This window comes from Balearica regulorum, chromosome 6 (assembly GCF_011004875.1).
Source record: "Balearica regulorum gibbericeps isolate bBalReg1 chromosome 6, bBalReg1.pri, whole genome shotgun sequence".
NCBI classification, from domain to species: domain Eukaryota; kingdom Metazoa; phylum Chordata; class Aves; order Gruiformes; family Gruidae; genus Balearica; species Balearica regulorum.
In genome coordinates, this window is record NC_046189.1 from 29,611,327 (window position 1) to 29,627,050 (window position 15,724).

The 15,724-nt window shown below is 43.4% G+C and overlaps 1 protein-coding gene across 4 annotated transcripts in view; it reads left to right on the forward strand.

Annotated features, from left to right (window-relative positions):
* The first annotated feature begins 9,877 nt into the window (after positions 1-9,877).
* Positions 9,878-15,724, forward strand: part of GLI2 (GLI family zinc finger 2) — a 195,224-nt gene continuing 189,377 nt past the window's right edge. For all 4 annotated transcript variants that reach the window (XM_075757032.1, XM_075757033.1, XM_075757034.1 and 1 more), the window contains exon 1: positions 9,878-10,103. The gene's annotated coding sequence lies outside the window, so the exon portion shown is untranslated. The remainder of the gene's footprint in view (positions 10,104-15,724) is intronic.

Here is a 15,724-nt window from a genome sequence, read left to right on the forward strand (position 1 = left end):
GGCTCTCAAAAGTTCTCCGAGGTCAGACAAGGTCAGTGCTGTTCTGGGGTTGGATACCTCAAGGACCACAGAGGAGCTGCAGGAAGCGGTCTTGGTGACTCAGCTGATGGCAGTCCTCCCACTGGTTCAGCATTGAGACGATGCTGCAGCATGACATAAGAAGGCAATGTTTGCTTGGACATCCTTCAGACGAAGTGCAAGGTGGGGACTCTGACCACTTTGTTCCCAAAAGATCTTACAAACCTTTTCTGTAGGAACAAAAATTGGAGTATCCTTTCTGGAGACTGAAGTGGTCAAAGAAATGTGATTGCTAATTCAAATCTAAGGAAATGTATTTTTAAAAAATATGTATTTCATTCCCAGCTCTTCCTCCAGATGTTCTGCAGTAGAAGTCCCCACTGCATGATGCGGAGCTCCTGAATGTCACTAAACCGGTTCACTTGCTGGCTGCACTTCATGAGGCTGAGTTCCCCTTGCTGAACTGTTACCAGTGTTAATTAGAGTTGTTTGAAGCTGCTCTTTGACTTTAATTTCTGTGACTGCATTGTTGACACTGCACTAGAAGCGTGTGAGCCTCTTTCCTACTGTCCAGTAATTCCAGTGACAATCACCAGAGCAAATTAAACACTAAAGCTCTGAGCCTCTGTAGTACCTTCTGCTCAGTTATGCCAAGTCTTTTCACTGAGGCTGAGTGTTTTGCAGCTCACAACAACGCTCTTCAAAGGTGGTGGTGGGAAGGAGACCGCAGCTCAGCAGCTCAGTTGCAAATTGTGCAATGCCCTGAACCACGCTTGTGGCTGGAGCTCTTTGCTCCCAGGGAAGCACTGTAGCTAGGATGGCCCATTTCCTCAGGGACTGTACCCATGCAAGACCCAGGGCTTGCTGTGGTCTTCTGAACTACAGGTTTTGTTTGATGTGGGCTTTCTTGTGGTTCTGCCTGCGTCACTCCTTGATTGAGTTATTCTCCTACAATACAGTTTGCGCTTTCTACCTTTTGACTACAGGGTATACACTGTCTCACGTTACATCAGCTCTACCCTTTTTCTTTTTCCGTGTTTGCTTTGGGTTTTTCTCTGGTCTCATCCAGAACGTGATTAAATAACTTTGTCCTGGGCAGTCAAGTCTTTATAAAAGCTGGAGAAAATGGGCATTGGCCAGAGAGCAGCATTTGGAAAGAAATGCAGAGGTGGGCTGTGCATAACACCCCCAGGAGGGTCAGGGACCCAACACAAGCTGATGGAAAGCGTTGTAATACTCTGTAGACTCACTCTCTTCTTGTCACGGTCTTCAAAGGTGGCGCACACTTCAGACTGTAACTGTGATGTTCTCTGAAAGCCGAGAAAAAGGCTGCGCAAGCGCAATCCTTCAAGGTATACCTGATTATTTTTACCACGATTTATTCTTGTGTGGTCAGAAAGGGAAAATGTAATGTAGTGGCGTAAGAAAATGTTTACTGGGTTAAATATGTTCATATCAGAATACTGCACGTTTTGCAGACAAGTTGTGGGAGGTGTGTTGAGAAAAGTCTCAGGATGGGGCAAACTGTTGGGCTGCACCAGGATCCCGTGAGTTACCAGCCCTGTTCTGGGGGGACCACACTGCTGCCTAGGGGTGCTGTGGCCAAATGACAGAAGGACTTTGAACAGTATTCTTTCTGATATTTGGAATTTATTAATGTCAGGACTAGTGGGCTGTAATCAGTGTTTGTCAGCATCTTGAGATGATCTTTGCAGAGAGGAATGCTGTTCTTTGCGTTGATTACAATCTGCATGGTCAGTACGGAGGTGTTCACACCGTAAGTACCTGGCTTGGGGAAGCTCAGCTCCCCTTGGGGCTGCCTGGGCGGCTGGGGGAAAGCACAGCTTCTCCATAGAGGGATTCACAGCAACAGCCTGACTTACGTGCTCTGACATGACCCGTGCACACGTCCCTTCCTCAGCATCGATGCATAGGAAACCAAGAGCAATACCCTCCTGGATTAGACATGCAGCACAATGCCTGCATTTTCTGTCGTTCTCACCACGTTACAGTTAGTATTTAGGCTATGTCATATTGGCTCTGCCAGCTGGAATTGAGAATTTTGCAGTGATGCTAGAAGATTAATTGGCCTATTAATAGGTCATATTACCACAGAACCAGATGTATCCCATATTTTTATATATCATAGGTGTTTTTCATGTTTTATGCTAAACAATTTTGTGATTGCTGATTCTGAGGAAATCAAGGATTAATAAACTACATACTATTAACATAATCTCTCTTCTAGGATTTGTCCACTCCAAATTTTGGAAGTCTCTAGGGATGGAATTTATTCAATCTTGGTTTGTTTATTAGTATAAATGTTGTAATTTTCATTCTGTTTTGGAAAACTCACCTTGAATCCGTGCACCGGCAACAATGAATTGAAATGAGAGAATGGTTAGAAGGTGGCAGCAATGCCTTTCAGACTTCTGGTGAAACTTCATGTGGTCCTTGCTAGTCACCTTCTGCTGATGCTATTGTTCTATAAATATATTAACAGATCTGAATCGTCTTGGATTATTAAATAGCTACTGCACTTAAGCCAAAGAAAATTATGTTGCAGTGGTGCTCAATGTGATTCTAATCTATAGAAGTTGCAAATTTATCTTGTGTATGGCTACAAGATCTAGTATATTGTCTACCACTGGGGACTATATCCCTTCTGCTTAGCCCATGAGACATGCACAGATCATCTCTTGTGTGTAAGGCCAGCAGGATTTAGGCTCTATTTTGGAAATGTTTGGGATCTTTCTGGAAGAAAGGGATTATATTAGTGTTATAGAGCTACCTATCCATACGTATTATCCTGAAAAACAATAACAAAGGAAAGAGAGAAGTGGTTTTGTTTTGCTTTGTAGAAAGGTTTGTTGCTGTGCATTTCAATGGAAATAACTTTTGTCTCTGTGGATGTGTAACTTTATAGCATCAGTTCCCTAAGTATATGTAAAACATATTCTGCCAGTAAACCACTTCTTGTGTAGTCAATATGCATCTTTATTGGTAAAACATATGCACACTGTCATCTGTCAAATGTTTTACATGTTACCCAATTTCAAATGAATAGAATAAAATAACTGCATTAGGCTGCAGTATATTGGTAAAACATATCTGTTCTCTTATCAGAAGAAGTTCTGAACCCAACTAGTGATCGTGGTTCCTAACACCAAACCCTATTAAACAGGGTATAAAATCTTGCCACGGTGGCAGTTTGGGTTGTGTTCCCTTCATAAGGAACATTGAGTAACACATTAAATTCAGCAGAGAATCTAGAGAAAAGGAGTATCCGTGCATTAATCATTCATAGCAATGCTTCATAAAAGAAATTTCAGTGAAAACAAAAGCAGGAAACTCAACTATTCTGAGAAGCACTTTAAAGTAGCACTTGTTTCAGCTACCAGGTATGTGCACTATCAATCAAAATATATTTATTTATCAGTTGAATCATATATTAAAACTCCAGGCTATGCAGAATAAGAAGCAGAAGAGAAATATTGAAAGTATACATACAAAAATACTGAAGCCTACACTTTCTGGAAATAATACATAAATGTCATTTGCTGACAGAAAAACAGATTGTTGTTAAAGGAACTCCAGAAATGACCTGACATCAGAATCACAATTTCCTGTGTCACAGGTTAGTGAGAAATTGCTTCTTTACAGCCTAACAATTCAAGGAATAATGACCTAACATTGTTCCACTGTGAATTGGGGCCAAGAGATATATTTTTGCTGGTAGCAACAAATAAGAACAAACCTTGCAAAGAACTAGAATGCGTAAATCCTAAAGCACACTGGAGAATTCACCAGTTTTGACATAAGCAATCTATAAACAATATAACCAATTTGAAATATATTAGGTATGATTGCAAACATTACTTGTCTCTTCAGCAAAACCAGGCTGGACCTCTGTGGGCAGTACCTAGGAGGGCTATTATTTAGGGATTTGGGGTCCTCCTGATTCCAGATGTTGATGTCACTCATTTATTCAACAAATGTAATGGACATTCACATTGGCTTGATAGAGTTTTCAGACAACTCATACTGTTCAGCCAACAGTTTCATACACCCGTGTCCACATTTTTTGCTAATCATCATAAGATGTTAGTCAAGATTTACAGTAAAGGATGGGTATTTTGGATGCCTGACTTGAGATAACTCACAGGCACCTGATTTTCAAAGAAGGTAGGTTACCTCTGAAAATTGGGTTACTGAAAATTAGGAGTCTTTTCCAAAACTCTTAGCATTTATACAACTTTGGCTGTCATTCTGCAGCCCTTGGAGGTGTTATCTTGAGAAAGGGGCCGTCAATACACAAGAACTCTGAGATGTAGATGATGTGGTCATATTCTCGTTTCTAATCTTTTTATTCCTTTACAGCCTCCTAAAACTAGGACTAGTGCAAGAGTCCATGCTTTTGCTGAAATGTAATCTAGAAGATTTGTAATTCCTCCAAAAGACTTAGAAAAAGGGACTTACAAAAGCAAATAAAGTGAGATGGTTTCCAACACTATATACCCTGAAAGTCTGGGCAGTGGAAAGAAGACTGAGCTCTGACGAAGGATTCCTTCTTGAGACAGCACTATCTAGCAGCCTGAATTTGGGTCTAGGAATTGGGATTTCCTTCACAGCTTTATCAGGGACTCTTTATCTGGACTTGGATGAGATAAGCGTTAGATATCCCAATTAATACTTATGGAACCGTAAAGGTTAAATGGATAAAGTTTTTTTGGCTGGGGGAAAGCACAAACTTTTATTAGAATCACTGGCCATTGTAGATAACAGTTCAGCAGTCCAACATCAGGGCAAATCAGTGCAAATTATTCATCAATACATGTACAGCGACACACAGCGTGTATATGCAATGTAGTATAACATGTAAAGAACCAGATTATACATTTTGTACTGACAGGGTTTTCTGTTTTTTCTGCAAAACCCAACACATTTTCTCTTCCTGGTGTGAATGAAAAGTTATCCTTAGTTTTCCCTCATGAAATATAAATATAGCTTCCAACAAATCTCATTAACTTCATACCAACAGTCAAGTTTTGCTTTCTGTACTTTGCCAACTCCAGCTGTTTGCAGGTTTTCACACAATGCCACATACAGGTTCCCCAGTTGCCATTATGTGCATCCCACCCCCTGCTCTCCTCTCCTCCCTCTAAGGAGACAACACACTTTGAGTAACCCAATCAACCCTGGGCAAGAAAATTGTTATCTGTCTCCTCATCAATTCAAGCATTTTGCTGGGGACAGATGAAGTCCAGAAGGAGCCCTGTGTGGTCGGTGTGCTGCTCATCTCCTTGCTCAAGCCCCCAGGCAGGCAGAGCCCTGTGGCCCACTCCCTAGCTGGCAGAGGGGGCTGCAGTTAGAGGAACAAGTAGAAGAGGAATAAACAATGAGAAACTGCAAAGGATCATGAGAAAAGACCGTCCCTCAGAAGCTGCGCATTTTATTTTCACATCTATGCCAAAGAGCAATGCTTCTGCAGTGCCATTTATTTTCCTTTCCCCATGTAGGCACGATGTACTGCTTCTTTTCTCCAACTGGAAACACTGTGAGAGGCATAGACCCAGAGCTTTTCATGTTAAACTTTCGGCAGTTTAGGTGCAGGAGCTCAGAGTTCCTACTCTTAGAGCAAAATGTGCTTTCTGTTTCAGATCTGAGTGGGAGAAGGGACCTCTCACCGTTCGAGAACAGCCCGGTCTGGCAAGAGCAGCCACAAGCGTGACAGTTCTTGAAAACTCTGCAGACATGACAGGATCTGCGCATTTTGAAGAAGCTTCTGTCCTTCTGCTAAGACAGGTAACGGATGGCATGTATATTCCTAGTTCATGGTGAATGCATGTTCAAATGGTTTACTTATCATTTTATGATCAGTAATTTCAGTGAATAAGGTCCTGTCTTAGCAGAACATTTCACTTTAAACACAAAGTTGAATAAGATCTTACCCACTTTCTGAAATGAAAGGCAGGCTTCCAGACCAGTTTTGCAGTAAATAAAAGTACCACCTCCCTTGCTGATGGAAGCATGGAAGTATCCTCTCGTAATCATGGAAAACCCTTAGAAAAGTTTATGGCATTAGCTCAATATTCATGATCCAATATAGATTAAACCTGGCAAGAATGGATCTTTCCAGTGCGGGGCGGGGGGGGGGGGGGGGGGGGGGGGGGGGGGGGAAGCAGCTATCAGGAAATTATCATTGAAGTTACACTTTGGATATACTTTGGAGAGAGGAAAAATAAAATAAGGCTTTATCAAAATGTAGAATGCAGGAAGATGGCACCTGCCTCAAGGAACTTAGCACCGAAGCTTTAAGCAAGAGACAACACATACATGGAGGCAGATAGGAATCAGAACTGCATATCATCCCGATGAGTATTGCCTCATTGTCTACCCACAGTTACAATTTCCCCCAGGTAACAGGACTACTTTAAAGAAAGAAGGCAATGTATTGTGCCAAAAAAATCTGTGCTATTCTCCTAGCAAATTCTGAGCCAGCATTGCACGTGACATTGTTAATTTATTAAATATCATTGTAATTAATTATATTCTATAGATACGGGGTGCATTCAGAATTGGTGCAACTTCATTGACCCCAGAGCTGGTACAGCTGTTTAAATCAGGGCAGAACCCATCATGTACTACTTCCCACTTGGACTTAAATCAGACATCATAAAGATATGAGTTGCATGAAACATGATTTTAGGCCTCTATCTCCTTGTGATCATCCCACATGTAATTATTTTCTTCATTCTAAAAGAGAAGCATATTTAAATGTGAATTTTTTTCTGGTAGCTTCTACGTGTAAGTATCCTTTGGAATACTCAAATGGGCCTTTTAATTTATCATGAGGATATATGAAGATTTATAGAAATAAATCCTATAGACATGAACAGAATGGAACATCTCCCATTGGTTTTTCAACAATTTTCTTTAAATATCTTCTTTAATAAAAAATTACAGTCCTCTTTCAGAACTATATCAAACATTTTAAAAGCCACGTTTGTGCCTTTTGAGGCTAGTCTATTTTCCTCTGTGGTTAATCAGATTTGTTCCATTGACCTAACAGAAGTGGGACAGATCCCAGATTAGCAATCCTGGACCTGGTGGTATGTCAGTCTTTTCTCATTGTGAGAGCTTTTTTTAAAATTGTGATTAAAAAACCCTCTTCCCTTAGTCCAGATCATTTTTGATTGTATCCTCTATATCCACACACTCATGCTACAGCAAGGTATAGTAAGTGTACGTTGTCATATATCTTTATATCCCTACTTGGTTTCATCTCCATCAAGTTGTACAAGAGCAGGAGGGAAGACCAGAGGGAAGAGCTGCACTTTGACCCCTTGTTCATATTTTGATTCTTTTATGTATACCAAATGTCAGTCATTCCGTCGTCTATTTAATCTCGGACACCTATGGAAGATTAAGAGAGGGCAGTTCAATGAGCAGAGCAGGAGAGGGAAGGATGGATGAGCTACAGCAGTCAGATAATGTAAAAACCGACTCAAAGTTCTCAAAAAACTCCAGCCGTTGCCAGCCATCATCCTTCTGACAAAAAGGAGGAGTTTCCGTTCAGGCTTAAAAATCGCCATATTCTAAAGGAGCGACACGTATGAATTCTAGAAACGAAAACTGTCCTTCTTAACTACATAACCGCTCTCAGTTAATCCTTTAATTCTTGCTTTTTTGATTTTAAAAATGTTCTTGGCCAACAGTCTGGTTGTACATGTGTTTGTAACTATGCATATTAACAATTTAGAAGATATCCAATGCTAAATTTTGCCAGCTTCTCTTTTTGGTCCACCCAAAAATGTCTTATTCTAACCCACTCCCCAAGCTGCCAGATCATCTTTCCCCAGTAAAGTAACCTGGGAATACAAGTGGGCTTTGTTTTCTGGAGATCAAAGACTTGATTTGTTCCTACTTTTGGTAACCAAAGCCCCTCTCTCCATTGTGAGGTGCTCTTCAGTAGTAGGTTCAGTGAAACTCCTCTCAGCACAAAATTATCCACCTGCATGGGGTAAGGTCACACTGCTGTGCCAGCACAGACTGTATGCGTACCATGAGGAGAGGACGGAATTTCTTTGGGAGAGATAGTGGGTGCATGCAAATGGAGTCTTTGACCAAAAAAAAAAATTGCAATGTTGGTGGTTGGCAAAATAACCTGTTGCCTCGCAGTCCTTCCAAGCTATCTGAATGGAATAAATGGGATTTGGGGGTGCATGGGGAGCCAGGTGGTGACCCTCAAACATCAGCCTTCTAATGCCATCCAAAAAAAAAAAAAAAAAAAAAAAAAAAAAGTGCAAACTTTCAGACAGAAGGCACTGAAATTGGTAGCGGGTTTTCAGGATTCAAATTGTAGTATTGAGCCTGGGGTCCAGCCAGGTTGCTTTGCACAGGCTAGAAGAGGAAGGTTTTTGAGTGGCATAAAGCTCATTTTCCACTTGCCCGGACCTGGGCTGCGTGTCGGGCAAATCCGCTGGCAAATGTTAACTCTGCCCAGGGGACTGAAAGTGAAGCTGGGGGCTGATGTGGCATGCGGTTGCCATGGTACTGGCCATAATCCTGCCGGAGTCAGATACCCTGATGATGTGGTGAGTTTCAGCTTGTGCTTGGGTACAGCGCGGTGACCCTCCCCACCAGCATCTGGTTGTATTTTAAACTTTTGATAAATTCCATAGCTAAAGAAATCAAAACAAATCAAGTAACAAGCCCAGTCTGGCCAAAGCCCAAGTTAAAACTGCTGCATTTCTCGTTGGTATTACTGTTAATGCACCAGATCAGTGCAAAAGTGAAGATATTCGGGGTGGGAGCAGGGCACTTTTTGGACCTTCTTTTTCCTCTCCTGGTAGCCTCGGTCCTAAACCACGAGGATTAAAACAGAGTATCATGCTCCGGTGAGGTTAGTCACCGCGTTTAGGGGACAATCTTTAATGAACGCTTCTCCCACCGAAGGTGTTTCTGCAGGCTAAAGCCGCCCGTTTGCCGGGTCCCAGCCCCGTTTAACCTTTAATATTTGGGCTGGCCGCGGCTGCGGGGACGCTCCGCGGAGCTTTGCTGGCTCCAACCCCGGCGGGGCAGGGGCCTGAAAAGTATCTCAAACTCCCGGGGAAAAAACCCAAACCAAACCAAAAAAACCCAACACACTAAAGTTGGAGGAAAACCATCCCCCAGCTCCATCCCCGCCTCTGCGCGAGTGAATTTGCACAAGGCCAAACTTTAGTTGTTCGGGCGAGGAGGGGGGCTACTTTCCCCGAAGAAGGGGGATGTTTGTGGTTTTGTTGCAGATGCCCTGCAGCTGAGCGGGGTGAGGGGGGGCTGCCGGCGGCCCCGCTCCGGAGCGGCACCGGGTGGCCGGGGTGGGGGAGCGGATCCCACCCCGGCTAAGAGAAAGCCCCGCACCCAAAATGGTGCGGTTCGCCGTGGGGAGGGGGTGATCAAGAAGAGACAGGATCCGGAGCGGTCCGCTGCTCCAGCGCCGAAAGGATGGGAAGGTTTTGATTCCCCCCCCCCCCTTTTTTTTTTAACGGGGGGGTGGAACGGGTGGGGAAAGAGAAAACAGACCCTGCAGCCAGTTTTCTTCTTGTGTCGGGGCTTGAAAGCGCTCCAGCGTCTTCCCTGCAGGCTGCTCAACTTCAGCCTGTGTGTACGTATGTGTGCGCGTGTATATATATAAAAGTATGTATATGTGCGTACGCGCCGTGTCCCGCCGCCGGCCCGGGCTGATGGGCAGCAGGAGCCGCCCGGCAGCCGCAGCGACCCCGCACCTCTCCAAACTGCCCGCGGCCCTCCCCAGCCCGCCCGCCCGCCCGCCCTCCATCCATCTCTCCCTCCCTCCCTCCCCGCCCGCCTCCGCGGAGCTGCTCCGCGGCAGCAACCGGGGAGCAGCGCCGCGCCGCCGCCGGGATTCGCGGCAGCTTTTGGCGAAGAGCGGAGCGGGGGGGGAGCGGCACAAAAGGGAAGGACGGAGGGAAAGTCCCTCCCACGCCCCCCTCCCCCAAGTTTATGATGGGGGTCCGGAGGAGCAGCTCTGCTCCGCAGCAACCGCTCGCCTGCTGAAAACTTGCTGCTCCGCTTTTTGGGTAAAGTTGATGCTTATTGTGTTTTTTTCATTGTGCTTTTTATTCCGCCGCGCCCCCCCCCCCCCCCTCCTTCTCCCGCTTTTGTCCGAGGTGCCCTGTGCCGGGGTGGGTTTGGGGGGAGGGGGGGGAGATTTTGTGAGGGGCTCCGCTCGCAGCGGGTGCCGGGGGGGGAAGGGTGTCCCGTCCCGTGTGTCCCCCCCGCAGGTGAGCGGGGCGGATGCGGCCGCCCGTGTGTGTGTCCGGTGTGTGCCATTCCCCCCCCCCCGGCCCAGACCCCGCCGGGACCGGGCTTTGGGCCGTGCCTCCCCGGCCATTGTTTTTTCCCGGGGGCTGCGGTGACAGTCCCAACCCGGGGCCGCTGCCGGGACCGCCTTGCCCCGGGTCCCCGAGGAAAGCCGAGCTTCCCAAAGCCAGCAATGAGTTTGCCTTTTTTTTAAAAAAAAATATTAAGTTGCCCCCCTCTCCTCCTTGTCAATCCCCCCCTCCGGGAGAGGCAATCTTTCGACAAGTATATTTGCTGAGGAATTTAAAAAATTCCCTGCTGCAACTTGATCCCTGTGTGATGAGGAGCGGCTTGGAGAGACCCGGACTCCAATCCTATTAAGGACTTAGGGAGTTGAGAGTTTTTCCCCCGGACTCGGTGGCTTTAAAACAATCAGGGAGGCGGGGAGGGAGATGGGCTCATCTAGATGCCTTTTCTGCCTCAAGTGATTGCCATCATTTCCTGGGAAACCTGACTTTTCTAGCGCGGGGGCTTAGGATGGTTTCTCAGTGGTCCTGCCGCTGGCTCTGCTGCCCACTTTTCCGGCCGTTACGGGATTTATATATATATGTGTGTGTGTGTGTATATATATGTATATATTTATTTATTTTGCTAACCTGGAGCCTGAGCTTCAAAACTTCCCGGGATGGGGCTGCGCCTCCGCCGCGGTGCGCGCCAAGCCGCGGTCCCTGCGCGGCGCCGGGACGAGCGGTCCCCGGTGAGCCAGGGTCGGGGCCCGGCTTGGCCTCCCGGTACACGTGTGTGAGTGAGAAAACATCCAGTTCTGGGGGTCACCGCGGGCTGAGACAGCGAAACTTGTGCCTTCCTATAGATGCCCTCGTGTTTCATACAGCGCCAGGTACTGGAAACCTGTGTGCCTGCCTTTGTGCATATAGAAATTAGCATTTTATTGGCATATCGTGTTTATATTTTTACAGCCACAGATAAAGGGACTAGTTGTAAAACTTCGTCCACCCCCTGCCAATCCCCTTCAGTTTTTTATTTTATTTTTTTGCAACTGAGACTCTTGGGATGTACAAGAATTTGAAAGTAAACGTTTGAGTAGCATGCTGCATAAAACAGCATTTAAACAAATATTGTATTGGCATGCACCGTGGACTTGGTGCCAAAAAAGTAAAGTAAATAAGCCATGAAATTCAAAATATACAGAAGTGCAATAGACTGATTTGTTATAAGACTTGCTGATTTGATCTGTTTGTTCTAGCTACCTTGCTTTAAAAAAAAAAAAAAAAGGTTTGGGTTTTTTTTTAGTTCTAAACCTAATTCATTTAACTTCACTAGAAAAGAAACTACATTGACCTGGAAAAGAGGATCCTGCTAAATAATTGTTCATGCTCCTAGGATGTTTGAAATGTATGGTAATTGCTGCATACAGCAACTACGGTTGGTGAATTGGTTTGGTTCAACTTTTCTGATGGGCGGATATGGTAATTTGTGTTTTGGCTGGAACTTCAGGAAATGTTGACACCTGTCAAACTTTGAATTGCAATAAAAATGTCATATTGAACGTTATTGCAAAACTGACAACTTTTAAGAAGTGAATGAAATTCATTATGGCTTTTCCACTGTAAACAACTCTTGGAAATTTGTCATTTGATTGAAAACATGACCTATCTGTAGCACTGAAAAGTGCCTGATCCACTGAAGATGAACTGTTAATCTATGGGTTCGTGTATATCCAAGTCTCTGGTCTATGTTTGTGAAAGAGCTAATCTTTAAAGCAAGGTGAGGTAAGATTCACTTGATCTTGAATGTTGTTATTGCTTAAAGTATGTGACTTTGAAGTGCCCAGAAATGCAACTGCTGTTCTTCAAAGAAAAACAGATCTCGAGGACTGTTTCCAACTTCCTTTCAATGTCTTTTTTTTTCAGTGTGTCAAAGGGGATGTATACAGATGGACAAATACTGTTTGTGTTAGGTCATTCATTTAGAGAAAAATTAGAGCTATAGAAGAATTTGAACTAGATGCATATGCCAGGATAAATCTAGTGTAATTTCATTGAAGCTATTCCAGTTTATACTTGTATAAAAGAAAACAGAACTTGACCTCAGATATCCAATACACAGCAGCCTGCAATCCCTAATGTCACACTGAACACTGAAGTCACATTGAGAAAAGACAGCCTTTTTGCGGCATATATAGAATGACCGGATTTTTTGGCATTGTTTTGAAAACCCGTTTAAACTTTTATGGCAAAGAACCATTTTTGACTATGGTTTCTGTGATTCTAATGATCTTGAAGGCTTATACCACAACTTCCCTTTCAGTGGCACATTTCTATAGAAGCTGTACAGGCTCCAGGACTATGTGATCAGCTGTATAGGGGAAAGGTTATGTGATCACTACAGCATTGTATAACTTGAAGATACGTTTTTCATGATCCTGATGCTTTATTTCTATTTAGAGAGTTTGACTTTTTCTAATGAGTTTTCCAGTCCTCCGGCCCCATCCTTTTTGTTTAAGGATACGGTAGAGCATCTGACCTGATACCAATAGCATTATCCTCATTCTCTGCCTGTAAGTACGGAGGACACTTGGTTAACGGCCTCCCCCTGTTTTTGGTGGCCTACTGTAAGCCAGTTGTTTGCCCTGTAGTCTGAAAGGTACACAGATACTTCATGCTTTTGTACTCTGAGAAGTGCTCTGTTCATAGTGAAGTTTCCAGTGCAGATTAGCGAAGGCAGTGGATTCAGTAAGCAGTCGCCAAAATCTGTATGTATTTGTGCAGCAAACACCTATCTATTGCTCCATCACAAAGCCTCCACTTAATAATCTGGCCAAGGATTTCAAGGCAGCGAGTTTTTTTCAAAGAAGCTACTTAGGAACATTAGATGTGACTATAGCATCAAACTAATTAGTTGCCACTCCATTTCTATGAAGCTTCCAGGGCTTTATAGAAATGCGATATTTGCACTTCTCACTTGCTGCTGAGGCATTGAGGTTAAGCAGTCTCTGCTTTTTGTCTGCTTTTTTACTGATGGGAAAGATTCCAGGCCATTGTTCGAGAGCTGCACAACCCCCTTATATACCTGGGTAAATATTTTAAACAGTTGCGCATTTGGACAACTTGCCACAAAGCATTAAGAGGTGTTTAGGGTTTGCTTCAGCTCTGTTCCCAGGGCCCTTTTAAAGAAAACCAAAACAACAATTGGGAATTAATTAAAACAGCGCTAAATAAAGTAATAGCAAAGAATGAATCCTAGTATGAATGACGGCAAGAAGGCATTGTGTTCGAAGGTAAATAATACATGCGTGCCAGTGCATCTCTGTGTATATATGTACACACATATATGCGTATGCATGTAATATGTACAATTCTTCACCCATGTATACAGCAGATCCTATATACATGCATCTTCTAGAAATTAACCGGTATTTGGTGTACAAGTAATGAGAATTGGATCTTGCACAGTAATCTTGATAGTTGAAGAGGGAAAATTGCTGGTTTCCCTGGTGAACAAGTTACTGGAATGGAAATACTGGCTAATCAGGTATAATTTTCTGCAGGCCACTTCCAGTTGGGAGTGAATACGTGTTAGATGCGTATGGTCCAGAGACCACAGAATTTTTCTTCGTTCACACTTGTCTACTGTAAAACCGCACCCCATACCCTTTAACTTTTTGTAAACAAAACCAAATACACAAAAGCTGAAATGTGCTGCACGAAGGGAATAGGAAAGTTGTTGTCCTGTAATTCAAAGTTCAGAGCCGTAAAAATCGTTTGGGACGTGTGAATATTCAGTACCACTGAAAAAGAGGCCTTGGTGCCTGGAAGTGGACACCCAAATTAGAAAACATTTGAAAATAGGCTCCTTTGGGCCCCCATTGTAGTGAGTGGAAGCCTTTCTGGTACTGTCATGGGCATGGCTGCCCAAATACATTAGTCACTGGTGAATCTCTTCTCATCGTTTCACAATTATTTGTGATTGGCTGTCACTTTTCTGCAATTATAAATATTCCAAAAGGAAACAATACAAATTAGAACTGTAGGTACCAGGATCTTTGTACTGGATGTATTTCTTTTTACTTTCTAAGTGTTCTTTTTCATATGAAAAGAGTTTAGCAGCTTTCTCCTTATTCAAGTCTTTTTTTTATCTGCTGGGGAGAAAACCATTAATTTTGAGGAATGGTGAGAGTAAGCCTTAAGCTGTCTTTGACATTTTAGTTTAACTTGAATAGGGTTGGGTTTTTTTTTTTAAAGAAAACAAGTTGGTGGGAAGTGTGTTTTAACTGCGAGCGCCCGAATTCAACCATTAGCATAAGAAAAAAAGTTTTAGTGCATTTACTATTGTATTGAATGAAGAGTTCCAACAGTCAGGGAAAAGAAAGTAAAAGGCTGTAAAGAAATGATGGTCTATTCAGATTATTCAGCAGCCCAAAGCTCTGGTCATCTGCCTCTGAAATCTGTGATCGGGATATCACTTTTATCTTCCTGTGCCTTTCTCTCGCCTTTTTCACATGTTCACTTTTGTCAAGGTTTATTGATCACGTTTTCTTCTCTGCAAATCTGTGGAAAATTTAATGAACCAAAAACAACAGAGAAATAAAAGGAACTTTTTATTCATTAGCACTAGATTGAATTTTGTTCTATAGTCGCTACCCTCTTGCCTCCCGTGTGCGTCATTGTGTCACTCCTGCTGCACTTACAGTACATACAGTGGGGATGGCTGCGTTATTAATTCTCTTCTAGGGAAAAGTTTGTTTAATGTCGTTATCTCATGGCAGATCCAGCCCTGCTGCTTGTCTCTCCTTTTCTGCCCTCCTGACACTCAGATTCTTGACTGTGGGGCTTCTGCCGCTAAATACCTTAAAGCGTGTATTCCGCAGAGCATTTACCTCTTCAAGAATGAAATGTATTTGCTGCCTAGCAATTAAACCCAAATTTAAATGATTGCCGATTAGTAGTAGTTATTTACAATCCTGATTGTTTTGGTGCTATGATCCTTGTTCATTACACATCTGCTTTGCCATGGTGCTGCCCCAGAGCGCTTTGTGATGCAAATGCTTTTGTTAACTTACAAATAGTTTCAGTATCTAGATCATCTCAGGTGACATATTTAAGTCTCTTCTTTTTTCCCAGATGGACTTAAAAAGCTGTAATTAAATGTGGCTTCCAGTATGATTAAGCTTTGCTAACATTTTCCATGGAACGATTTACTTGAACTCTGGCACTTTTTGATCCTGTCACTGGAAGATTTTTCAATAAAGGCCCTTTTTAACATTAATTTCATTTCATTTAGTGCAGCTTGTAAGTGTAGGGAAATGAGTTAAAATGGAGCACATATCTGCCTGAGAGATTTCTTGGGTGTTTCTTGATTCCAAAGAACTTCACCGCTA